The following is a 27,047-nucleotide window of genomic DNA, read 5'->3' on the forward strand; positions in this document are numbered from 1 at the left end:
GGAAAGGGAGATTCTGGGTTACAAATCTACTGAGCTTTTATACGAGAGTATTAAATGGAATGCAAGAGAGGGACAGAGGGGTTTATGTGGTATACCTGCATCTCAAAAAAAAACATTTAATAAAGTTCACCACAAAAGCCTCAAGTGGAAGCTAGAGAATGGAGGAGGACTAAAGGGAGCAACATTGAGATGGATGGATGATTATTCACAAGGGAGGGAAATGAGAACTGTAATCAGACACATTAATTCAAGTTGGTGGGGTGACAAGTGGGGCATCACAAGGATCTGTGTGTTGGCACCTATTATGTTTCAAATATATGTAAATGATATGACAGAGGATCTAAATAGTTTTATAAACCTTTTCACTGATTATGCAAAAATAATGTAAATATTAAAGAATGAAAATGACTGCAAGGAATTGCAAATGGATATTGATAAAATACATTCATGGAGCCAAAGATGGAAATGAGAATTTAATGCCAGAAGATGCCACGTGTTAGAAGTAGGAAAGTAAAAAGAGACCTTCATGGAACCACAAACTGGGAAGAGAAATAATAACAAAAAGTAATGAAGAAAAAGATTTAAGAGTAATGATCCAGGACACGCTTATCACCTGAAAGGCACATGAACAGAATATTCGGCTCTACATACAGCAAGTTAACAAACATTAGGGTAGTGTTTAACTATTTAGATAAAGAAATGCTGAAGAAAATTATAAAAAGCATGATACGTCCTAAATTGGAATACACAGCATGAGTTTGGGCTCCACATAGAAAAAAAGATATACGGAAACTGGAAAGGATACAGGGGATAACAACAAAGATGGTACCAGAATTGAAAGACTTGAGCTATGAAGAAAGAGAGATGGGATTACCAACACTACAAGAGAGAAGAGAAAGAGGAGATCTGATAATGTACAAATTAGTAACCAATATAGAAATACAGAAATTATGTGGTACCACAGATGGAGGAGGGAGAGAGAGGGATGAGGGGCCATGGGAAGAAAATAAAGAAGAGTGGATGTTCAAGTGACATCAAGAAATACAGCTTCCTGTATAGAACTATTGAAATGTGGAATGATTTGAAGGAAGAGGTGGTTGTGGCAAACATGTTTAAGGAGAAACTGGGTAAATATGGTTATAGAGACAGGACAAAGTGAGCTTTGGATAGTGCCCTGTACAATACAACTAGGTAAATACACACACACACACACACACACACACACACACACACACACACACACACACACACACACACACACACACACACACACACACACACACATGGAGACAGGACAAATGAGACTTACCTCAGACCCTGTACAATACAACTAGGTAAATACAGACAGTGTGTTTTATTATATAAGATTATGGTACTTTGATGCAGTGTCTTTGTTAAATGATGGTGACACAGTACATGCATCTGTAACAAACTGCAGGTGTACTAGTCCTCATATTGGTTTCCTGCTTCCTTATAACAGCATTAATTTTAGCTAGAAATGTATGAAATGTACTCAGGCACATTCTCACGTAGTTTATGGAGGCATTTCAGTTCCCAGCTTTTAATTCACATAATAGTCACAGGACTTCCCAGTTAATTTATCTTTTTGCACTTAGCGCTCTCTCTCTCTCTCTCTCTCTCTCTCTCTCTCTCTCTCTCTCTCTCTCTCTCTCTCTCTCTCTCTCTCTCTCTCTCTCTCTCTCTCTCTCTCCTTCACATAATTATGCTATACAATGCTATCCTCTTCCTCATTCTTTCTGGGCATCATAGTTACTGTACTGCACACAGCCCAGACAACCACTCATTCTGGGTGTTGCTTGAGCTTGATTGGACCAGATCACCATGTGTACAACTCCACAGTTGGGTCCATGGACTTAGTCCAGTTACAGGCAGTGTTTGTTGAGCTGTTTTTTTTTTTTTTTTTTTTTTTTTTTTTTTTTTTTTTTTTTTTTTTTTTTTTTATATATGTAGGAAGGACACTGGCCAAGGACAACAAAAATCCAATAAAAAAATATGCCCACTGAAATGCCAGTCTCAAAAGGATCAAAGCAGTGGTCAAAAATTGATGAATAATTGTCTTGAAACCTCCCTCTTGAAGGAATTCAAGTCATAGGAAGGTGGAAATACAGAAGCAGGCAGGGAGTTCCAGAGTTTACCAGAGAAAGGGATGAATGACTGAGAATACTGGTTAACTCTTGTGTTAGAGAGGTGGACAGAATAGGGGTGAGAGAAAGAAGAAAGTCTTGTGCAGCGAGGCCGCCGAAGGAGGGGAGGCATGCAGTTAGCAAGATCAGAAGAGCAGTTAGCATGAAAATAGCGGTAGAAGACAGCTAGATATGCAACATTGCGGCGGTGAGAGAGAGGCTGAAGACAGTCAGTTAGAGGAGAGGAGTTGATGAGACAAAAAGCTTTCGATTCCACCCTGTCTAGAAGAGCAGTATGAGTGGAACGCCCCCAGACATGTGAAGCATACTCCATACATGGACGGATAAGGAAGGCCCTTGTACAGAGTTAGCAGCTGGGGGGGGTGAGAAAAACTGGCGGAGACGTCTCAGAATGCCTAACTTCATAGAAGCTGTTTTAGCTATAGATGAGATGTGAAGTTTCCAGTTCAGATTATAAGTAAAGGACAGACCAAGGATGTTCAGTGTAGAAGAGGGGGGACAGTTGAGTGTCATTGAAGAAGAGGGGATAGTTGTCTGGAAGATTGTGTCGAGTTGATAGATGGAGGAATAGAGTTTTTGAGGCATTGAACAATACCAAGTTTGCTCTGCCCCAATCAGAAATTTTAGAAAGATCAGAAGTCAAGCGTTCTGTGGCTTCCCTGCGTGATATGTTTACCTCCTGAAGGGTTGGACGTCTATGAAAAGACGTGGAAAAGTGCAGGGTGGTATCATCAGCGTAGGAGTGGATAGGACAAGAAGTTTGGTTTAGAAGATCATTAATGAATAATAAGAAGAGACTGGGTGACAGGACAGAACCCTGAGGAACACCACTGTTAATAAATTTAGGAGAAGAACAGTGACCGTTTACCACAGCAGCAATAGAACGGTCAGAAAGGAAACTTGAGATGAAGTTACAGAGAGAAGGATAGAAACCGTAGGAGGGTAGTTTGGAAATCAAAGCTTTGTGTCAGACTCTATCAAAAGCTTTTGATATGTCCAAGGCAACAGCAAAAGTTTCACCAAAATCTCGTAAAGAGGATGACCAAGACTCAGTAAGGAAAGCCAGAAGATCACCAGTAGAGCGGCCTTGACGGAACCCATACTGGCGATCAGATAGAAGATTGTGAAGTGATAGATGTTTAAGAATCTTCATGTTGAGGATAGATTCAAAAACTTTAGATAGGCAGGAAATTAAAGCAATAGGACGGTAGTTTGAGGGATTAGAACGGTCACCCTTTTTAGTAACAGGTTGAATGTAGGCAAACTTCCAGCAAGAAGGAAAGGTAGATGTTGATAGACAGAGCTGAAAGAGTTTCACTAGGCAAGGTGCAAGCACGGAGGCACAGTTTCAGAGAACAATAGGAGGGACCCCATCAGGTCCATAAGCCTTCCGAGGGTTTAGGCCAGCGAGGGCATGGAAAACATCATTGTGAAGAATTTTAATACGTGGCATGAAGTAGTCAGAGGGTGGAGGAGAGGGAGGAACAAGCCCAGAATCGTCCAAGGTAGAGTTTTTAGCAAAGGTTTGAGCGAAGAGTTCAGCTTTAGAAATAGATGTGATAGCAGTGGTGCCATCTGGTTGAAATAGAGGAGGGAAAGAAGAAGAAGCAAAGTTATTGGAGATATTTTTGGCTAGATGCCAGAAATCACGAGGGGAGTTAGATCTTGAAAGGTTTTGACATTTTCTGTTAATGAAGGAGTTTTTGGCTAGTTGGAGAACAGACTTGGCATGGTTCCAGGCAGAAATATAAAGTGCATGAGATTCTGGTGATGGAAGGCTTAAGTACCTTTTGTGGGCCACCTCTCTATCATGTATAGCACGAGAACAAGCTGTGTTAAACCAAGGTTTAGAAGGTTTAGGACGAGAAAAAGAGTGAGGAATGTATGCCTCCATGCCAGACACTATCACCTCTGTTATGCGCTCAGCACACAAAGACGGGTCTCTGACACGGAAGCAGTAGTCATTCCAAGGAAAATCGGCAAAATACCTCCTCAGGTCCCCCCAACTAGCAGAGGCAAAACGCCAGAGGCACCTTCGCTTAGGGGGATCCTGAGGAGGGATTGGAGTGATAGGACAAGATAAAGATATGAGATTGTGATCGGAGGAGCCCAACAGAGAAGAAAGGGTGACAACATAAGCAGAAGGATTAGAGGTCAGGAAAAGGTCAAGAATGTTGGGCGTATCTCCAAGACGGTCAGGAATACGAGTAAGGTGTTGCACCAATTGCTCTAGGTCATGGAGGATAGCAAAGTTGTAGGCTAGTTCACCAGGATGGTCAGTGAAGGGAGAGGAAAGCCAAAGCTGGTGGTGAACATTGAAGTCTCCAAGAACAGAGATCTCTGCAAAAGGGAAGAGGGTCAGAATGTGCTCCACTTTGGAAGTGAAGTAGTCAAAGAATTTCTTATAGTCAGAGGAGTTAGGTGAGAGATATACAGCACAGATAAATTTAGTATGAGAGTGACTCTGTAGTCGTAGCCAGATGGTGAAAAACTCGGAAGATTCAAGAGCGTGGTGCTTGATCATGTGTACAAACCTTAAGGATAATAAGCATATATCAGTTGGATGGACATTATGAAGAGGCTTAGATACAAGATGGTGTGTTGAGCAAGAGTATGATTGCACATGGTAGGGATGAATGGAGAGCAGTTGTAGATAGATGAATGCAACTTTGAATATTCTCCTGTATGTTCAATTATCTGATAGATGGAGGGAGACAGGTCTGGTGCTCTCAGATAAACTAACAGTACAGTTTTGGGTTTTATCATGGAATTTGTTGGATGTGTTGTGTTAAATTAGGATAAAGCAGGTATGTCAGTAGACCTCAGCTTCCTCTCATCTACCCGCCTACAAAGGGGATGCCAGTCATGTATCTCGTAAACACAATATTGAAAGATTATGGAAAAAATATTTCCCTTTTGATTTGGTAATATTTCCCTTTTGATTTGGGGGACTTTTAAATACTGTGTGCAGTGCAAGAAAGGGGCTTGGTTTATGAGAATGCAAACCACAATTTCAAGAACAGTATTTATTATATTTTTTTTCAAATATGTTTCAGTTTGAAGTAGTTACTAGCTGCAGATATGTCTGAATGGAGACTCGCCTAAATGTAAAACACTTTGTACATTTTAAAGTATATCATAGTACCCTCAACATAAAAATATACATATTTTAGTTTGTGACCCACACTGTGGCCCTAATAATATATTTTATAGATTCCAGTCAATTCTGCTGTAGCACAGGATATATCCTGCAGTTGTTAATTATTTTCATATACCTATGTAATGTATTCATCTACACTATCATAGTGTTATTTTTTACAGTTACTGGCTGTCATAGTAGTGGCTTACAAGACCCTGCAAGTAAAGGCATTGGAAATCTTCAGCTATGACAAGTAATTTCTGGAAACAAAAATGGACATGCAAAATTTATAACATGACATTTTTTCAAATACAGTAAGTTTCAAATACGGTAAGTTTTTCAAAGATTATAAAGTCTTTTTTAATTGTATCTAATTGGGAAGACCTGGCTCAGATCACCCAAAAATCCAAATTATCCAATGGCTACTTGTAGTTCCTTGTCTCAGCTGCCATGGCATAGGAGGGAGGTTAGTCGGTGTGGTGAGCTATTGTTCTGGCAGTCAAGATGCAACATAATTATATCTATTTTGATTTTCATATAAAATGTGAATGCACCATCATATTCAGGAATAGTTTATGTACAAGAGCACATTTTAATCTACATTTGTTTTGATAATTGCTGTAAATAATCATTTATCAGTAAAAGGTAATTTAACCCTTACACTGCAGGATTGTTTTTCAAAGTGGTATTTTTATATTCATTATTAGAAATTTTACTCAAATTCCATTCTTGCCAAAAGATAGTGTATATACTCAATACACATGAAAAAATATAAGCATGTGCATGTACACAAGAATATAGGGTAAATCAATATAAAATAAGTGGATAATTGGCTGGAAAAGAGTAACTGTCATCTCAACACAGTTGTCACCCAGAGGAGATTGGCTACTATATTATGAAGTATTTCTCATAGTGTATATACCTGACCATGTGTAATTTTTGCTCTCTTTATAAATGCAGTATACAAATCTCGGTGAATCTTTTAATTAGGTGAGGGTTGAGGTGAATGTTGTAGAAATTATGAATGATTGCTGTGAGCAACACATGAATTACCAACACCATTATTTACCAGGATGATAATGTCTCAAGAAATAATATTTCACGTACTATCTCAATAACACCATACTTCAACGGAGAGAGAGAGAAAAAATTTGTGTTGCTGATAGCCTATCATTCCATGGAGTCTACGTAAGAGTGCCGTGTCCCTCCTCTCTCTCTCTCTCTCTCTCTCTCTCTCTCTCTCTCTCTCTCTCTCTCTCTCTCTCTCTCTCTCTCTCTCTCTCTCTCTCTCTCTCTCTCTCTCTCTCTCTCTCTCTCTCTCTCTCTCTCTGATGAGAGAGAGAGAAAATTTGTGTCACTGATAGCCTATCCTTCCAGTCCCTGTACAGTGCCATTCTCTCTCTCTCTCTCTCTCTCTCTCTCTCTCTCTCTCTCTCTCTCTCTCTCTCTCTCTCTCTCTCTCTCTCTCTCTCTCTCTCTCTCTCTCTCTCTCTCTCTCTCTCTCTCACACACACACATGTAATGGGTACTGAAGTGTGTGTGTGTGTGTGTGTGAGATAAATAATAATAATAATAATAATAGTAATAATAATAACTGGGATAAATAAAAATATAAATCCTAAAAATTGCATAATTATTTGTTGAAGTATATATGCATAATAAATTAAATTGTTCATGGGTGAGGTATCCACTATGTATCACATCCATGGCATGCAATCATCATAAGAATCTTATAACTTATACAAGTCCAAGGAAAGGATGAGCATGTCTTACTACAGCCATACACATTTATCCATGTACTTACAAGTGAAACAAGTGCATCAAGTAACGTGTGTGTGTGTGTGTGTGTGTGTGTGTGTGTGTGTGTATATATATATATATATATATATATATATATATATATATATATATATATATATATATATATATATATATATATATATATATATATATAATTATCATGTTACTTGATGCACTTGTAAATAAATGGATAATGTGAATGGCTGTAGTAATATATATATATATATATGGTGTCCCATAAGTTTCCATACATATGGTATCATGAAAGCCATTATAAGCATAAATCCAGATGTGTTTGAACATGTTCTTCAGCATTGGAGGACATGCATTGAAATGCGTTTTCAAGACAAAGGCAGTCATTTAGAGCATATTATATAAATAAAAAAAAATTTTTCTATAATTCTATAATTTCTTATAATTTTTCCTGCATTTGGAAACTTATATGTGTGTGTGTGTGTGTGTGTATATATATATATATATATATATATATATATATATATATATATATATATATATATATATATATATATATATATATATATATATATATATATTCTTGCCTGAGATTGTAGATGATGTAAAGTAAAAATAAGATTGTCTCAAGCATATCATCCCCCTTTGACATTTGCACAATGACTAATCACAAGAGTGGGCGTGGCTTATGTTGGCGGTGTCTGGCAGTTGCCAGACAGAACAGTTCCATCAGCACAGCAACTGATGTGTATGGCAATGTAAGGGTTAACTTTAATTTTTTTTTTTTTTTTTTTTGACTTGCACTTGTAATTACTTAAAGCCTTTTAAAGGCTAAGAAAAAAAATAATTACAGCAAGTGCAAGTCAGAGAAAAAAATTTAAAGTTAATGTACCTTTAACTTATAACTGATTATTTGTAGCAATTATTAAAATTGATGCAGTTGTGGTTTACAGGAGGAGACTGTGCTCATGCTGTCCCATCTTGATATTTACTGTAATACGGGGAGGAGTCTATGCTCATGTCCCATCTCGATATTTATCATCTAATCTCACTTTAGCCCTATTGTCTGCAGCTTTCCTGGATTTTCACACTTCCTGACTTGGGGGTCTTGTATCAAGTACAAGTAAACATCACCAGACAGACATTATTCAGTCGATCACCTCACAGCAAGACCCCAACGTATCGTACAACACTATTTTGTTCGATAATACCTGTAGTGTAGTTTATATTATTACATGCAATGTTGGCCATGATTTTTCCTAACACCATTGGTCATATCTGTTTTCTCCACATCACTATTAGGATTTCATATCAGATGGATATATTCTGCACATACACACATGCAGGCAACAGCCATGGGAGCCACCTTTGAAAGAGAGGAAGCTGGACATCACACAGTTGTCCGGTTTCATCAAGCTACTAGATGATTAGAAAAGCTAAACCTACCATTGAGTTTAAGAAACACTGCTGCATCTCAAGTATAAATTGGTTACATTAGACTATGCATAAAATATGAAAAGTAAATAGAGCAAAAATTTTCTTTCCATTTTAACTTCCTATTGTTTCTGTAATGTTGCTGATTTTGAATTATCAGTCACTGTCTCAGAAGCAGCACAGTTCATTATTCATTGGTATATGACACAATACAAAAATATGCAGATGCTAATGAGTGTCAATAATGTAAAGCTTAACCATGTAGCAATGGAGTGCAGGGAGACAAAGAGAGCAATGATTTTCTTTGAATTGGTAATTCAGTCATGTTCTTGATTAGCAACAATGTCTCATGAACACCATGGTAGGCTTTGTTTTCCTAAATATCATTATGGATAATATCTACTGATGGGAGTGGTGGCTTCACCTTTCATCAAGGTGGAAGCTTTGGGTTGCACCGTGTATTTTATAGTATGACACACACACACACACACACACACCTGGAAGCGCAGTGGTTAGCGCACCCGATTCACACTTGAGAGGGCCTGAGTTCGAATCCTGGGTCAGGTCAGAAGTCGTTGGGCGGACTTCTTTACATTGTAGCTGTTCACCTAGCAGTGATTAGGTACCTAGTATAAGTCAGAACTAATATGTCAGGAGTGGTGACCCACTGCTAGGTAGTAGAAACAAACCCTGAAAGAAAAATACGAATGGGATGGCCTGACCATCCTGGGCTTAGTCTACTAGGTTGTCCGGCAGCATCTGGCAGCCACATACTGTAAGATACTTCCTTAGGGTTAAACTATATGTTAGTATATAAGTATATAACATGTGGATTTTCAGTTGCAAGACTGCAAGATTAATAAACTGAAAATTAATATTATTTATTACACACACACCATTACTAATTATTATTATTATTATTTCGAGAGAGAGAGAGAGAGAGAGCATGCAGACACACATTATGAACCTGCAGGTAGATGTTATGAATACCACTGTGGGTTTGCAGTGGATGAATACCTGCTTACTTAGCTAAGCGAGTTTTAGCCACACTGAAAAAGTATTACCAGGATCTGGGCTGGAAACTCAACTCACATGTATCCCACCAAAAACTTTTCCCAAACTCCACCCTTTTTAAAGTGGTTTCATTTAGTATTTGAATTTTAATGCAAAACAGGCAACAGCAAAAATAGTTCAAAAGTAATTATTCCTGATTGTAAGGAAAACAATTGAAATTCATGTGAGATAAAGACAATGATGGTTTCTACAACTTTGCAGAATCTGTTGATTTGAAGCCACTTAGATATCAAAATAAATTTTGAAATGGATGTTTGTTGTAAGTCAAATGTTTTTTTATTTTTTATTATTCCATTCTCTGCATATATATATATATATATATATATATATATATATATATATATATATATATATATATATATATATATATATATGCAGAGAATGGAATAAAAAAAAATAAAAAAAACATTTGACTTACAACAAACATCCATTTCAAAATTTATTTTGATATCTAAGTGGCTTCAAATCAACAGATTCTGCAAAGTTGTAGAAACCATCATTGTCTTTATCTCACATGAATTTCAATTGTTTTCCTTACAATCAGGAATAATTACTTTTGAACTATTTTTGCTGTTGCCTGTTTTGCATTAAAATTCAAATAATAAATGAAACCACTTTAGAAAGGGTGGAGTTTGGGAAAAGTTTTTGGTGGGATACATGTGAGTTGAGTTTCCAGCCCAGATCCTGGTAATACTTTTTCAGTGTGGCTAAAACTCGCTTAGCTAAGTAAGCAGGTATTATATATATATATATATATATATATATATATATATATATATATATATATATATATATATATATATATATATATATATATATATATATATATATATATATATATATATATTACTTAGACTTTATACATTTACTTATAACTTTATCAAGAAAACAAACCTTAGTTTTACAGAAACAAGTTATCGTAGTGCCTGGTTGCAATAAGCTGAACAAAACATTTCTGAGCTGCTCTAGTTCAAGCTGCAATGATTACAATGAGGGGAATGGTAACTGTTTGCAGATAGACGTAGGGATGGGAGGCTCAATTCCTCATCCAATGTAGAATCCAGTGATTTCATGAGCTTCCCTAGGTGTAATCCAGCACACAGTAGTTTTGTCATTGTCAGCGAGGTCATGAAGATTAGTTCTACATACAAACAAATGGGTAACACACATGCACAGTATTTTTCTAACTAGGAATTCAGTCTCTTGATTAGCAAAGAGCTAGCAAAGAGCACAGAGGATGCCATTGCAAGAGGAAAGCTCAGTGAATGAGACTTGATTCACCACTAGGTAACTTTGGGTATATCACAGAATTTTCCTATTTGAGTAGCCTTCTCAGTGGACACTGAACATCAACACAAAGTTACTAGCAGTGTTAGATGGAATTTAGAAGTTTTGCTGTATGGGGACAAGTTCACTGTAATACCACATGCCCTTCTCTGCAAGTAAAACTATAATAAAACCTTTATAATTATTAGAAGTTTTGCTGTATGGGGACAAGTTCACCCTACATACCACATGCCCTTCTCTGCAAGTAAAACTATATATAATAAAACCTTTATAATTATTACCTATATAATATATCCATATAGCATTGCAAGCTAATAGCCTTTTGTCAGCAAATAAATCTACAAGTATACTTAAGTGATGTATACCTATATAACATTGCAGGCTAACAACCTGTCTGGAAATAAATCCGTAACCTATACATAAACTGTATAATATATTCATATAGCATTGCAGGCTATATGTGTCAGCAATGAAAAGTATAATAGATATACACTTACATAAACTATATATACATTACGAGTATATGCATAAAGCATTGCAGGCTAATAGCCTCTGTCAGCAAATAAGTGTAATAAATATACATTTACAATGGCTACAATTATACTCGTATATTCATATAATAATGCAGCTTTGTTTGCAAATAATGCTTGGGCATTCACTGTCCATATGTGCACTGTTTAAAAATTTATTCTCTGCTCTGTTATGTCAGTTCCTCCCTTAGTAAAATCATACAATTTACATATGGCTGGCTTTCCTGCACCATCATCCTTAGTAATTCGTAATATTATAGTGGGGACTGCACTGAGAAACAATACCTTTTACTATTGGTGGGTACTACATGATAATTCAATGATTTCCTCATTATCTGTAGTCCAGTACACGTGATATGACCTCTTCCCTTCTCTTCTCTTTATCTCTGGTTGGTGGTATGCCCTTTCTCATGCAATCTACAGTACCTATGCCAACAATACCTTGTGTTTTGAAGGCTCTCAAACAACTTTAGGCTGATACACTGTCTAGACTACCACTGAGGTCTACTAATTCTTGTATCTGACTTACAAGAACATTCACTGTTGGAAGCGAGCCATGGATGTAGTGGGGTGCAGGCTCTCCTGAGTATACTATTGTCCTGAAGGTGAATGGAATTCGTACTGCATCCACAAATTTATGCAAGAGGCCATATCGTATAGGTTTGCTCATATTGTACTGCATGAATCCTATTTTATTTCTACAAGAATATAATGTTTCATCAATGGTCAAGAAGTGACCTGGCTTCAACACTGAACAGGTGTGTGGTGATTAAAATTTTTAAAAAGATCCCTGACTACAACAAACCATTAGCCATCTCTGATGTCTGTTATCAATGTTGTCAAAAGTTAGGTTTTCATGTAAAAATCCAAACCTATTCACAGACATTACTGCACCAAATACAGGCTGACAAAGCTCTTCCCTAAAACATGTTTTATATTTTTGGGGACATAATAAACCATGTGCATACAGCAAACCCCAAAAAATTTTTCAGTGCAACCTGTTATCCTGACATGTGATGAGAGTTTATCATTATTTGAAGGCCTTTGAGAAATTTTCTGATTAGTTGGGTGCACAATACTGGAAATCATATTAGATGTTATGAACAAGTCCAATGCCATTTCTTCTGAATTTACTGACCTCACATCTCTAAAAGAACTAATCAGTGAATTAACTAGCCTGCTTCTATGACTTGCTAATTTTCTATATTAGCCACTCTTCATAATAATTATGAACTGTGGCTCCTACAAAGAAATAGCAGGACATTAGTAAGAAACATTGACTAGTTACTTAGATGAAAGTAAATATAATAATTATGTTTTACCAGGCGAGCTACAGGAATATAAAATCACAGTAGAGAAGCCACTTAACCTGCCCTTGTGCCCACGCTCTTGAATCTTCTGAGTTTTCCATCATCTGGCTATGACTACAGTTTGAAAGTCACTCTCAAACTAAATTTATCTGTGTTGTATACCTCTCACCTAACTCCTCTAAGAAATTCTTTGACTACTTAACTTCCAAAGTGGAGCACATTCTGACTTTCTTCCCTTTTGTAGAGATCTCCATTCTTGGAGACTTCAATGTTCATAACCAGCTTTGGCTCCTCTCCCTTCACTGACCCATCCTGGTGAACTAGCCTTCAACTTTGCTATCTTCCATGACCTAGAGCAACTGGTGCAACACCCTACTCGTATTCCAGACCATCTTAGAGATATGCCCAACATTCTTGACCTTTTCCTGATCTCTAATCCTTCTGTTTATGGTGTCACCCTCTCTTCTCTGTTGGGCTCCTCTGATCACAATCTCATATCTGTATCTTGTCCTATTGCTCCAATCCCTCCTCAGGATCCCCCTCAGCAAAGGTGCCTCTGACATTTTGCCTCTGCTAATTGAGGGAACATGAGGAGGTATTTTGCTGATTTTCCTTGGAATGACTACTGCTTCCATGGCAGAGACCCGTCTTTGTGTGCTGAGCACATAACAGAGGTGATAGGGTCTGGCATGGAGGTGTACATTCCTCACTCTTTTTCTTGACCCAAACCTTGATTTAACACAGCTTGTTCTCATGCTATACATGATAGAGAGGTGGCCCACAAAAGGTACTTTAACCTTCCATCACCAGAATCTCAAGCACTTTATTTTTCTATCCAGAACCATGCCAAGTCTGTTCTTCAACTAGCCAAAAACTCCTTCATTAATAGGAAGTGTCAAAATCTTCTTAAGATCTAACTCCCCTCATGCCTTCTGGCATCTAGTCAAAAATATCTCCAATAACTTCACTTCTTTCCCTCCTTTATTTCAAGCAGATGGCACCACTGCTATCACATCTATCTCTAAAGCTGAACTCTTTGCTCAAACCTTTGCTAAAAACTCTACCTTGGACAATTCAGGGCATGTTCCTCCCTCTCCTCCACCCTCTGACTACTTACTTCATGCTACCTATTAAAATTCTTTGCAATGATGTTTTCCATGCTCTTGCTGGCCTAAACCCTTGGAAGGCTTATGGACCTGATAGGGTCCTTCCTATTGTTCTCCAAAACTGTTCCTCCTTGCCTAGTCAAACTCTTTCAACTCTTTCTGTCAACATCTACCTTTCCTTCTTGTTGGAAGTTTGCCTACATTCAGCCTGTTCCTAAAAAGGGTGACCATTCTAATCCCTCAAACTACTGTCCTTTTGCTTTAATTTCCTGCCTATCTAAAGTTTTTGAATCTATCCTCAAACTCTATCCTCTAAACTGGAAACTTCACATCTCATCTCTAGTTAAAACAGCTTCTATGAAGTTAGGCGTTCTGAGACGTCTCTGCCAGTTTTTCTCAACCCCCAGCTGCTAACTCAGTACAAGGGCCTTATCCGTCCATGTATGGAGTATGCTTCACATGTCTGGGGGGTTCCACTCATACTGCTATTCTAGACAGGGTGGAATCAAAAGCCTTTCCTCTCATCAACTCCTTTCCTCTAACCGACTGTCTTCAGCCTCTCTCATCGCCGCAATGTTGCATCTCTAGCTATCTTCTACCATTATTTTCATGCTAACTGCTCTTCTAATCTTGCTAACTGCATGCCTCCCCTCCTCCTGCGGCCTCACTGCACAAGACTTTCTTCTTTTCTCTTACCCCTATTCTGTTCACCTCTGTAATGCAAGAGTTAACCAATATTCTCAATCATTCATCCCTTTCTCTGGTAAACTCTGGAACTCCCTGCCTGCTTCTATTTCCACCTTCATATGATTTGAATTCCTTCAAGAGGGAGGTTTCAAGACACTTATCCTTCAATTTTTGACTACCGTTTTGGACTCTCTTCTGGGACTGGCATCTCAGTGGGCTCTTTTTTATTGGATTTTTGTTGCCCTTGGCCAGTGTCCCTACACACACACTGATGTAGATAAGTCCATAACATGGGCCAGTAGTATGGAAGGTAGACCAATTGTGAACAATGAATGTTTAATAGATGTGAGGTCAGTAAATTCAGAAGAAATGGCATGGGATTTGTTGATAACATATGATACGATTTCCAGTACTGTGCTTACTATTCAGAAAACTTTTTTTTTTTTTTTTTTTTTTTTTTTTTTTTTTTTAGGAGGGACACTGGCCAAGGGCAACAAAAATCCAATAGAAAAATATGCCCACTGAAATGCCAGTCCCATAAAAAGGTCAAAGCAGTGGTCAAAAATTGATGAATAAGTGTCTTGAAACCTCCCTCTTGAAGGAATTCAAATCATAGGAAGATGGAAATACAGAAACAGGCAGGGAGTTCCAGAGTTTACCAGAGAAAGGGATGAATGATTGAGAATACTGGTTAACTCTTGCGTTAGTGAGGTGGACAGAATAGGAGTGAGAGAAAGAAGAAAGTCTTGTGCAGCGAGGCCGAGGGAGGAGGGGAGGCATGCAGTTAGCATGAAAATAGCGGTAGAAGACAGCTAGATATGCAACGTTGCAGCGGTGAGAGAGAGGCTGAAGACAGTCAGTTAGAGAAGAGGAGTTGATGAGATGAAAAGCTTTTGATTCCACCCTGTCTAGAAGAGCAGTATGAGTGGAACCCCCCCAGACATGTGAAGCATACTCCATACATGGACAGATAAGGCCCTTGTACAGAGTTAGCAGCTGGGGGGGGGTGAGAAAAACTGGCGGAGACGTCTCAGAACGCCTAACTTCATAGAAGCTGTTTTAGCTATAGATGAGATGTGAAGTTTCCAGTTCAGATTATAAGTAAAGGACACACCAAGGATGTTCGATGTAGAAGAGAGGGGACAGTTGAGTATCATTGAAGAAGAGGGGGTAGTTGTCTGGAAGGTTGTGTCGAGTTGATAGATGGAGGAATAGAGTTTTTGAGGCATTAAACAATACCAAGTTTGCTCTGCCCCAATCAGAAATTTTAGAAAGATCAGAAGTCAAGCGTTCTGTGGCTTCCCTGCATGAAATGTTTACCTCCTGAAGGGTTGGACGTCTATGAAAAGACGTGGAAAAGTGCAGGATGGTATCATCAGCGTAGGAGTGGATAGGACAAGAAGTTTGGTTTAGAAGATCATTAATGAATAATAAGAAGAGAGTGGGTGACAGGACAGAACCCTGAGGAACACCACTGTTAATAGATTTAGGAGAAGAACAGTGACCATCTACCACAGCAGCAATAGAACGGTCAGAAAGGAAACAAGATGAAGTTACAGAGAGAAGGATAGAAACCGTAGGAGGGTAGTTTGGAAATCAAAGCTTTGTGCCAGACTCTATCAAAAGCTTTTGATATGTCCAAGGCAACAGCAGAAGTTTCACCAAAATCTCTAAAAGAGGATGACCAAGACTTAGTAAGGAAAGCCAGATCACCAGTAGAGCAGCCTTGACGGAACCCATACTGGCGATCAGATAGAAGATTGTGAAGTGATAGATGTTTAAGAATCTTCCTGTTGAGGATAGATTCAAAAACTTTAGATAGGCAGGAAATTAAAGCAATAGGACGGTAGTTTGAGGGATTAGAACGGTCACCCTTTTTAGGAACAGGTTGAATGTAGGCAAACTTCCAGCAAGAAGGAAAGGTAGATGTTGACAGACAGAGCTGAAAGAGTTTGACTAGGTAAGGTGCAAGCATGGAGGCACAGTTTCGGGGAACAATAAGAGGGACCCCATCAGGTCCATAAGCCTTCCGAGGGTTTAGGCCAGCGAGGGCATGGAAAACATCATTGCAAAGAATTTTAATACGAGGCATGAAATAGTCAGAGAGTGGAGGAGAGGGAGGAAAAAGCCCAGAATCGTCCAAGGTAGAGTTTTTAGCAAAGGTTTGAGCAAAGACTTCAGCTTTAGAAATAGATGTGATAGCAGTGGTGCCATCTGGTTAAAATAGAGGAGGGAAAGAAGAAGAAGCAAAGTTATTGAAGATATTTTTGGCTAGATGCCAGAAATCACAAGGGGAGTTAAATCTTGAAAGGTTTTGACATTTTCTGTTAATGAAGGAGTTTTTGGCTAGTTGGAGAACAGACTTGGCATGGTTCTGAGCATGAGATTCTGGTGATGGAAGGCTTAAGTACCTTTTGTGGGCCACCTCTCTATCATGTATAGCATGAAAACAAGCTGTGTTAAACCAAGGTTTGGAAGGTTTAGGTCGAGAAAAAGAGTGAGGAATGTATGCCTCCATGCCAGACACAATCACCTCTGTTATACGCTCAGCACACAAAGATGGGTCTCTGACACGTAAGCAGTAGTCATTCCAAGGAAAATCAGCAAAATACCTCCTTAGGTCCCCCCAATTAGCATAGGCACCTTCGCTTAGGGGGATCCTGAGGAGGGATTGGAGCGATAAGACAAGATACAGATATGAGATTGTGATCGGAGGAGCCCAACGGAGAAGCAGAAGGATTAGAGGTCAGGAAAAGGTCAGGAATGTTGGGCGTATCTCCAAGACGGCCAGGAATACGAGTAGGGTGTTGCACCAATTGCTCTAGGTCATGGAGGATAGCAAAGTTGAAGGTTAGTTCACCAGGATGGTCAGTGAAGGGAGAGGAAAGCCAAAGCTGGTGGTGAACATTGAAGTCTCCAAAAATGGAGATCTCTGCAAAAGGGAAGAGGGTCAGAATGTGCTCCACTTTGGAAGTTAAGTAGTCAAAGAATTTCTTATAGTCAGAGGAATTAGGTGAGAGGTATACAGCACAGATAAATTTAGTTTGAGAGTAACTCTGCAGTCGTAGCCAGATGGTAGAAAACTCAGAAGATTCAAGAGTGTGGGCACGAGAACAGGTTAAGTGGCTTTGCGCACATAAACGCAGCATCCAGCTTTGGATCGAAAATGAGAATAGAAAAAGTAGGAGGGAATGGAAAATTGGCTACTGTCAAGTTGCCTCAGACACCTGAGTTTCAGTGAGGAAAAGAAGATGAGGTTTAGAAGAGGAGAGGTGATGTTCTACAGATTGAAAATTAGATCTTAGACTGCGAATGTTGCAGAAGTTAATGAAGAAAAGTTGAGGGGGCTGTCAAGAAACTTAGGGTCGTCGACAGAGAGGCAGTCCGACCTGGGGACATTTATGGTCCCCTCCCCAGATGGGGACTCCGAGGCTGGTGTAGGAGTCACCATGATAATTTTGAAATTTTTGAGTGGAGGGTGTGTGTGTTATTAGGTGCTTGTAGTTTTGTGTGGAGGAAGAGAGTTTAGAGGGCAGGAAGAGAAGAGTGTGGAGGAAGAGAGTTTAGAGTCTTTAGAGGGCAGGCTGTGACTGCCCCCTTGTGTTGTGAGACACAAAGGGAAACTTTCAGTGAGGTCACAGCACCCCCTGAACAGTGCTTTAGACCTCACTGGGAGTAATTATCGTTTCAGCAGGTGTCTACTGCTACCATCTTGCTATAAAACTGTAGGAGCCACTCTTCATAATCTATAGATTGTCATCATCCACTTCCTTGTCACTTTCCAATTCCATGGCAATCAATACCAGTTTCACCACCTATCACATCTGCCAAATCTTCATCAGGGTCGTCTATAAAGTCAGGGGCTGTGTGTGTAGAGTCCATTGTAAGCACTAAGCAATTATAAACCCGGTAAGTGCACCCAGTCACGTAAGCTGATAAGCTCTTGTGTACACACTGCAGTGCATATTTATGAAGAGTTGCAAGGTTTTTATTTCACGGAGGGTAGCTACTTAGCCCCCTCAGCCCTCCCTCACCCGCTGCAATGACGTCATGAATGGCTAACTTCTGATTGGCTGTTGCCTGCCTTCCTCTCTCTCTCTCTCTCTCTCTCTCTCTCTCTCTCTCTCTCTCTCTCTCTCTCTCTCTCTCTCTCTCTCTCTCTCTCTCTCTCTCTCTCTCTCTCTCTCTCTCTCTCTCTGCCCTTTATCTTCTGGTTTCATGGGTAGCATATACACAAAGCTTTGGTGATGAACTTGTCAATCATGACCTTGAACTCAAATGTCCATTAAAACAGTTGATGTGGGTGGGGGTGGTTGTTTACATTGTGGAGTGGAGGGTGGAAATCCATTGTCATGGCAACTCCTACCTGAAATTGGTTTCAGTGTAACCACTCACTCACCCAACCTCTTAGATCATAGTAACAGACAATAGTAGAATCACCATGTTTGAGAGAGAGAGAGAGAGAGAGAGAGAGAGAGAGAGAGAGAGAACCTTACCACCTTTCAAAATTATGCCTCCCATCTCTGAAGTGCTCCACATAACTGCTTTGCATATCGATTGAAATTGGTGTGATTTTTGGTAGTTTTTAATTTCACATATCACATCAACGCAAGAGTGAACCAAGCTACTGGACTTAGCATTCACATTGTCTTTATAGTCTTATTGTGAGATGATGCAGGAGAGAAAGTAGAACACACAAACACTAATCACACTACATGATTGTCCAACATACACCCTATTATCCCTCACTTATGAGTCATATGTTCTTATATTTTTACGTGAAATACTGCAGGAAAGAGAATAATAAGTACATTAAAAATATATACCAAAACACAAACACAAAAATAAGTACATGGAAATTTATCGCACTGTTGGCTAGGAGGTGGCCATCGGCAGTGAACTCATTGATCACTGATTTTCATGTTGTCATATTGCTTTACAAGTGATCAAAAGAAAAGTATAAAATATCATAGATTAGACCAATGTTTTTTGCAGATTTTTTTTACATGGTCATTCCTTATCAAATTTTGATTGAAAGTAAGAATAATTTCTTAAAACTCTTGTTTAGAATTTTATTTGGGAAAAAATCAGCTAGGGTGGGTCGTTTTTTACCCATACGCAGAGAATAGGGTTAAAACCATATATTGTCATAGCATGTACTATGTCTCATTCAATTAATTTCAAACTCAAACAATATGTTGTGGAAACCTGTTATTTTTTTTACATCCCTTCTGTACACTCCCTTCTTCACCTTCAGGTCATGTCCTCTTATACTTCTGTAATCTCACACCACCAGGCCCCCGCAGTCTAATTCCTCAATTCCTGACATGATCTTATACACAGTAATCTGATCTCCTTTCTCTCTTCCAAAGTGAGATTTAATTTCTTAAATTTCTCCTCATATGACATATTATATAAGGTTGGAGGCATTTTTGTTGCAGTTCTGTATTCTTTTCAACTTCCCCTTGCCCCTCTTAGTGCTTGAAGACCATAACACTGTAGCATATTCCAGTTGTGGTCACAATCAGTTTTTTCATCATTTCCTCATCCAGGTAATTAAAAAGCAGTTTTATATTTCTCAGCAAATTGTAGGTCTCACTTGTTATCCTGCTGATACATTTCTTAGGTGACATTTATCAGTAATGGTGACTCCAATGTCATTCTCCTCACTTTGCACTCCAATGAACTCTTTTCCCATTGTTTAATAACACTACTCAGGTATTTTACTACTTTGTCCAAACTTAAGTATTCCACATTTTTTTTGTTAAATTCTGTTTCCCAAATTACATTCAGATCTTCTTAAAGAGCAGCACAATCATCCTTCCTCTCCACCTTTCTCATCAGCTTTGCATCATGAGCAGACTCATGTAACAAGTCATTCCTTTCATCATGTCATTCACAAAGATTGCAAACATTACTGGTGCCAAACCAGATTCCTGCAGGACTCCACAAATTATCTTTCTCCAAGAGAATTTTCTGTCTCTAATCACTGATCTCATTTTTCTGTTAATAGAAAATCCATTTCAATAATGTTTCTTTTAAACCTCTGATATTTTCCAGTTTCCACAAGTCTTTCATGGGGCACCTTATTAAACGACACCTTCAAATCCAAATACATAATCAGTCCATCCCTCTCTCTCCTGGACAACATCTGTAAACCTAGAATAGTAATGTTTGTTTGTACATGATCATGATCTCCCCTCTCTGAAACCAAACTGTCTCTCAGTACTTTTTTTTTCTAAATATTTAGTCCATCTACTTTCACATTTCTCACTAGCACACTTGTTAATGACACTGGTCTATAGTTGGAAGGCTGTTCCTTTTTGCCATTCTTTATAAATGGGCACATTGTCAGTCATTTTGTGTTTTAGCAAACACAAAATGACATGCACTTTGCTACCTAATTGGGTGCTACATTCCCTAAACACTCAATTGGACACTTCATCTGGCCCATGGTCTCTCCTTGCATCCAGGTTTTCTATTATCATCTCACTGTCACCTCAGTCTCACTCACTGAATCCATCTGCATTCTCACTTGCCACCTCTGGTCTGATGAACAGTTTCCCTGGTGAAGAGACTTTGGAAGCATTCATTTATCACTTCAGCCATTTCTGCTTCTCCTTCCACAACCAAATCATCATCAACATTATTTAACTTACTCATTCCTTTTTTGGTTTTCATTTCCATCTATATATCTACAGAAAGAGTCTTGGATCATCTTTGCAGTTAGTTATCTACGATGTCTTTTTTGTGGTTATATATTTCTTCTTTCCATACCCTTGAGTATTCATTTCTCACTCTCTTGTATACCTCTCAGTTCTCTTGTGTTTTTTTTTTCTCCATTTATTCCTGGCCATATCTCTCTTTCTTGCCTCCTCACTTCTATTAAACCATTTCTGTTTTCTGACATCTTTCATTCTTCTTTGGCACAAATCATCTCACACCTTTGTATATGGTTATCAACTCTCTCCACTTTTCTTCCACTCCCACAACTCTATGAAACTTACACCAGTCCATACATTCAAAGTAGTTTCTTCAACTTTCAAGATTTATCCTTCTGTAGTTGCACCTTCCGACTCTATGATCATCTTTTTTCACTCCTCTCACTTTCAATGTGCACTCTACCACTATATGGTCACTTTTACTTATTGGGCTCTTGTAGTTCACTTTAACCATCACTTCTGATTCCTTTGTAAATATTAAGTCCAACTGTGAGGGCTCATCTTGTAGAATGAAATTTGCTCTTGTACATAAACTATTTTTTAATATGATCATGTATTCATATTCTACATATATAGAGAGAGAGAGAGAGAGAGAGAGAGAGAGAGAGAGAGAGAGAGAGAGAGAGAGAGAGAGAGAGAGAGAGAGAGAGAGAGAGAGAGAGAGAGAGAGAGAGAGAGAGAGAGAGAGAGAGGATTTGGAAAAAAAAACTATTTTTAATATGATCATGTATTCATATTCTACATATATATATATAGAGAGAGAGAGAGAGAGAGAGAGAGAGAGAGAGAGAGAGAGAGAGAGAGAGAGAGAGAGAGAGAGAGAGAGAGAGAGAGAGAGAGAGAGAGAGAGAGAGAGGATTTGGAAAAAAAAAAAGGGAAGGATTTTTATTGCCTGCATCTTGACTGCCAGAACAAATAGCTCACCAGACTGACTAGCCTCTCTCCTATGACTACAGGTCCCTTTTCCCCTGGATAATTTGGACTTTTGACTGATTTGAGCCAGGTCTTCCCAGCTATATAAAATTATGCCTCCACTAAAGTTTTTTTCACTCAATACTTATTTAAGTTTGAGAATTATTACTACACACCCAATTTCCACAACAGGTCATTTCTACTAGCCAATTTCCACAACAGGTCATTTCTACTAAGTCACTGAAATTTTTTACAGCACTGTCATATTCCTCAGTGATTAATTCAAAACCTCTGTTTTCAGACTGCAGGTCTGGGATAATCAAATTGACCAATATGGATTACAGGGATATCAAGACAACAACACATCAGTAGAAATTGATCTGGAAGACATTGGCTGATAGTGTTGCCAGTAAATAAGCTGCAAAAGTTTGAGTTATTTATTTATTTTTCCCCCAATTCAATTGAATTTTATTTATTTCATTTTATTTATTTATTTTTTTCTTTTTTTCATATGGGGAAAACATTTATATAGTAGATCCACATTTGAAGAATAAAATAATCCTGTACCCAAAACCAAGAAAGATTTTTAATTTTCAGTATTACACCTTACACTGACAAAATGTGAAAAAAAGCAACTTTATTACTCAACATCACCTTCAAATCCCATTCAGCTGCTGTTACTGTGTATCAGAGGGTAGGTATTTTTACATCTTCAGGAATAACTCTCAGTAATAACTTTGGAATTGGGACCATGTTTCCAGACACTCCACTAACTCATCACTATGGTCAAACAACAAAAGGCACATGCCTTAGTAAATTTACTGCATGCAAGACCTAGCCAGCCCCCCAAAGCATGAGTGTGTTGTGACATCACACTCTTCCCCATTGTCATCCTTTCCACCACAGAGATGATGCTCCTGCCACCATTACTGTAAATCAACATAGTTATTTTATTCAATATTAACAAGCTACTATAATGATATTTGGGGAACATGACCTATCATTGCCTTTTACATGAAACTGAAATATAAGCTCATTAAGCTGAATTTCTTTACTTTTCTTCCTGCACTTTTATTTTGTTCACATCTTATTACAGTTTACTGTACTCATTATTTTCATGCTCAAAATACATGAAGCAATGTGTGATTTTCAAACATGCATCGTAGATGAAAGGAAATGAGACATGATGGTTGTACAAATTATGCAAACATAATACTCGGAACATTCTATATTTTAATCCTCATCACCATTCAGAAATAAATCCTCCTCTGGTCACCGTGGTGAGGATAACAGTTGGATGGAGCATGACATCCAGTAGCTAATTAAGTCTTGCATACCTTACTGTTACTTGACCATAGTGACGAGAAAATTAGCCGATTATCTGTCAAAGGATAATCCCAATTCTTGTTGGAGAGTTATTCACAAAAAATGATGTAACATTCCCTTTGAAACCCATAATAGATTATGAAGAGAAGGCCACAAATTCACCAAGTAACATCCTATTATGAAGAGAAGGCCACACATTCACCAAGTAACATTCTGTCTCTTCAGAATGTACAAGCATTAAATAAAAACTCAGTGAAGGAAGTGCATACATTAGTGCTGTTTACAAACTTTTATACTTAACAGCAACCTTAGGCTTACATTCACTGATATATTGCTCATTAATCCATTAATATAATAATAATTATGGGTATGTTCAGTACCATTACAAGAAATAACAGATTAATTCAATAAATATAGTCAATAAATGCATGCCTGAGATAGTTCTCAAGTACATGAGTTAAGCAGCACAATCACAACATCAGTATACTCTCTATCTCTGCAGATTTTATCAACAAGACAACAATGATGCTCCTAAAACTTTCTGGACATAGAATTCATCCTTTTGTTCAGTTTTAGTCAAGGAAAATGTTAAGTTCTTCTCAACATTATTAATTATTAACAAACATGATAATATTTGAGGAAAATCCAAAGTAAGGTGAATAAGAAATTTTTATAATATAAAAAGCATTTTCGTTTATTACAAAAAGTAATGGTGAAGGCAACACAAATGCCTACTTGATGATGTCCTCAAGTGCTACAATCAGCTGTTGATGTCAGACACATCACTATATTTCTCACTTTTACATCGTATTATGTAAAAAATATAGTAATATAGCATGTAGTACAGCACTTGAATGATCATCATCGAGTACACCTCACTTCTGCTTTATGATCAGGTATGTTCCTGAAAAGTCAATCATATAGCAATAGCAATCCATCATATGGTGAGTTTAAGGTTAAATAGGAAAAAAGCAGATCCACTCAAGCCTATTACTTTTGCTCTCTAATCAATTTTTCCATGTTTTAATGCATGTATTTGAACATATTCAATTAGAATTATACAAATCATATTATAGAAATAAGAGAAGCAATAAGTACAAAAACTTAAAAAACTGGGGCAAACAAAGGGTCCAGGCAATGGAGTTCTCTTCCTCACCAACCTAACTACAGTTAATGATCTGTTTTGTGTCCAGATTTACTTTTTAGGGCTTTTTGGGGCCTTTTGACTGACACAAGATGATGCAGGATGTTTAGCAGACATGGCTGCACACATTGATAGGGCTTGGTATAATAAATAAGGGTAAACAGAGCATAATCACTTGATGAACAATGTGACAACACAGGAAGAACTAAGGCAGTAGCATGGGCTCTTTCTTTAGTTGGGGCTGCTGTGATCAAAGATAGTAACGGTGAGCATAACACTACATTGTGAGCCAAGGGATACCAATGAAAGCCATTTGTGAGAGGGAAATATCATATAGCAGGGCATTGCATCATGGATGAGGTGTATTTGTGTTGCCTTCACATCATATAATTTATAATAATCAAAAAGGCTTTATTTTGTAAAGATTTTTGTTTTCAATCACCTTACTTTAAATTCTTTCCCAAACAGTAACAGCATGTTTGTTAATATTCATTATTAGCAGCTTAGCATTGCTTTTGATGATAAATTACATGTCAAAAATTTTCAACAGACTAGGAAACAGACAGATACTTTTCGTCTTATGAACTCCTCCCCTCTAACTGACTGTCTTCAGCTACTTTCTCATTGCCACAATGTGCATCGCTTGGTATCTTCTACCACTATTTTCATGCCAACTCATACCGCTCTTCTAGACAGGAATGGAATCGAAAGCTTTTCATCTCATCAACTCCTCTCCTCTAACTGACTGTCTTCAGCCTCTTTCTCATCATCGCAATGTTTCATCTCTTGCTATCTTCTACCACTATTTTCATACCAACTGCTATTCTGATCTTCCTAACTGTATGCCTCCCCTCTTCCCACAGTCTTGCTGCACAAGAACTTCTTCTTTCTCTCACCCCTATTCTGTCCACCTCTTTAATGCAAGAGTTAACAAACAAGTATTCTCAATCATTCATCCCTTTCTCTGGTAAACTCTTGAATTCCCTGTACAGTATGCATCTGTATTTCCACCTTCCTATGACTTGAACTCTTTCAAGAGGGAGGTTTCAAGACACTTATCCTGTAATTTTTGACTACCACTTTCAACTGTTTGGGGACTGATACCCCTCATACATAAAAAAAAAAAAAAAAATTACTATGCACAAATTGCAAATGTCTTAAAAATGAAGTAACAGCTATTTATAATGACAGTCACAACAATAATCATGTTTTAATAAGAAATTAAAGAAAATAAGATTCATCTGTAGTGACTTACTTGTTTTATTATTAAAACATGATTACTGTTGTGACACTCATATGGGGGCTGCAATAATGCAAAATGCTGAACAAAACTTACCAGATAGTGTCACAACACTGTGTATACCTGATGGCAAAGTCAGTATATTAATGCTGAACAAAACTTACCAGATAGTGTCACAACACTGTGTATACCTGATGGCAAAGTCAGTATATAAATCCTTATTTCTTATAATATGCTTGAATGTTACAAATGTCATTGCTCCTTAATATTTATATGTTGAGATAACATTAATAATAAAAGTTATTAGCCAATAGGTGCTTGGGATTACAAATCTGCATAGATCTCTTCACTTTACTTGCTTCGACTTCCAGTGAACCAACTATACTTGCTATATATGTACTGTGTTTGTGGCAGTCATACAGGAAAGTTGATTATCAGTCCATAGAGACCGATTTTTGGCAGCAATTCTGTGGATCTTAGTCTCTGTGTTCTTTCATGATTTCAGTAAAAACTATGGCAAAAGAGGAAAGAGCATCTATATGAAAAGTAACACTTGAGCAGATATTTCTTAGTAAAAAAGATTCACTGTTCAGTTGCTGCTGATATGCAAATGGCCACCACTGAGCACTATAAAGGATAAATCTCCCCCACCTCTTGGAAATGTCTCCTCGAGCAGCAGTACATTTCCCAGTATACTTCCTGTTGACACAAACCACTTTATGGATTTCTTAGTAGAAACTTGTGACAACTGGTCTAAAAATCTGCACATTAGCCACCAAAAAGATATACCCCTACAAGTGAGCAATCATACAAAACCATTTTGTATGACTGACAATAACACATTACATACCTACTGGTTGAAATGCACCTGCAATACAAGATTTATAAGCCATCAAAATAGCTACTGATATATTAAGCTGGGAATCCCACACTGGCCCAGAGAAAACACCATACACTCATACACACATCATTCACACTCTTATCTTTATCTAAGCTTGGTGGAAATGAACACTTGTGGATCATCATACTACACCTTAGGAGCTTAGGTATAACATTGTTGGCCACATATATCCACAGGAAGTTCCTACAGCAATGGTTTACCTCTGCTCTTTCATAACATGACTGTTCCCTACCCTGTACCTACTCCAATCCTGAGACCACAGCAGATGTAAGGGTGTAGGGTGTGCAACACCCTACT

General features: G+C 38.0%; 1 protein-coding gene across 13 annotated transcripts in view; it reads left to right on the top strand.

Annotated features, from left to right (window-relative positions):
* LOC135109078 (calcium-activated chloride channel regulator 2-like) overlaps positions 1-22,720 on the top strand; it is a 460,219-nt gene extending 437,499 nt beyond the window's left edge. For 10 of the 13 annotated variants that reach the window (XM_064020133.1, XM_064020128.1, XM_064020124.1 and 7 more), the window contains 2 exons: positions 5,487-5,618; positions 22,441-22,720. The gene's annotated coding sequence lies outside the window, so the exon portion shown is untranslated. Of the gene's footprint in view, positions 1-5,486; positions 5,635-22,440 lie in introns of all 13 variants that reach the window. The other 3 variants (XM_064020130.1, XM_064020134.1, XM_064020123.1) reach the window with 2 other exon arrangements.
* The last annotated feature ends 4,327 nt before the right edge of the window (positions 22,721-27,047 follow it).

This window comes from Scylla paramamosain, chromosome 18 (genome assembly GCF_035594125.1).
Source record: "Scylla paramamosain isolate STU-SP2022 chromosome 18, ASM3559412v1, whole genome shotgun sequence".
Taxonomy (NCBI): domain Eukaryota; kingdom Metazoa; phylum Arthropoda; class Malacostraca; order Decapoda; family Portunidae; genus Scylla; species Scylla paramamosain.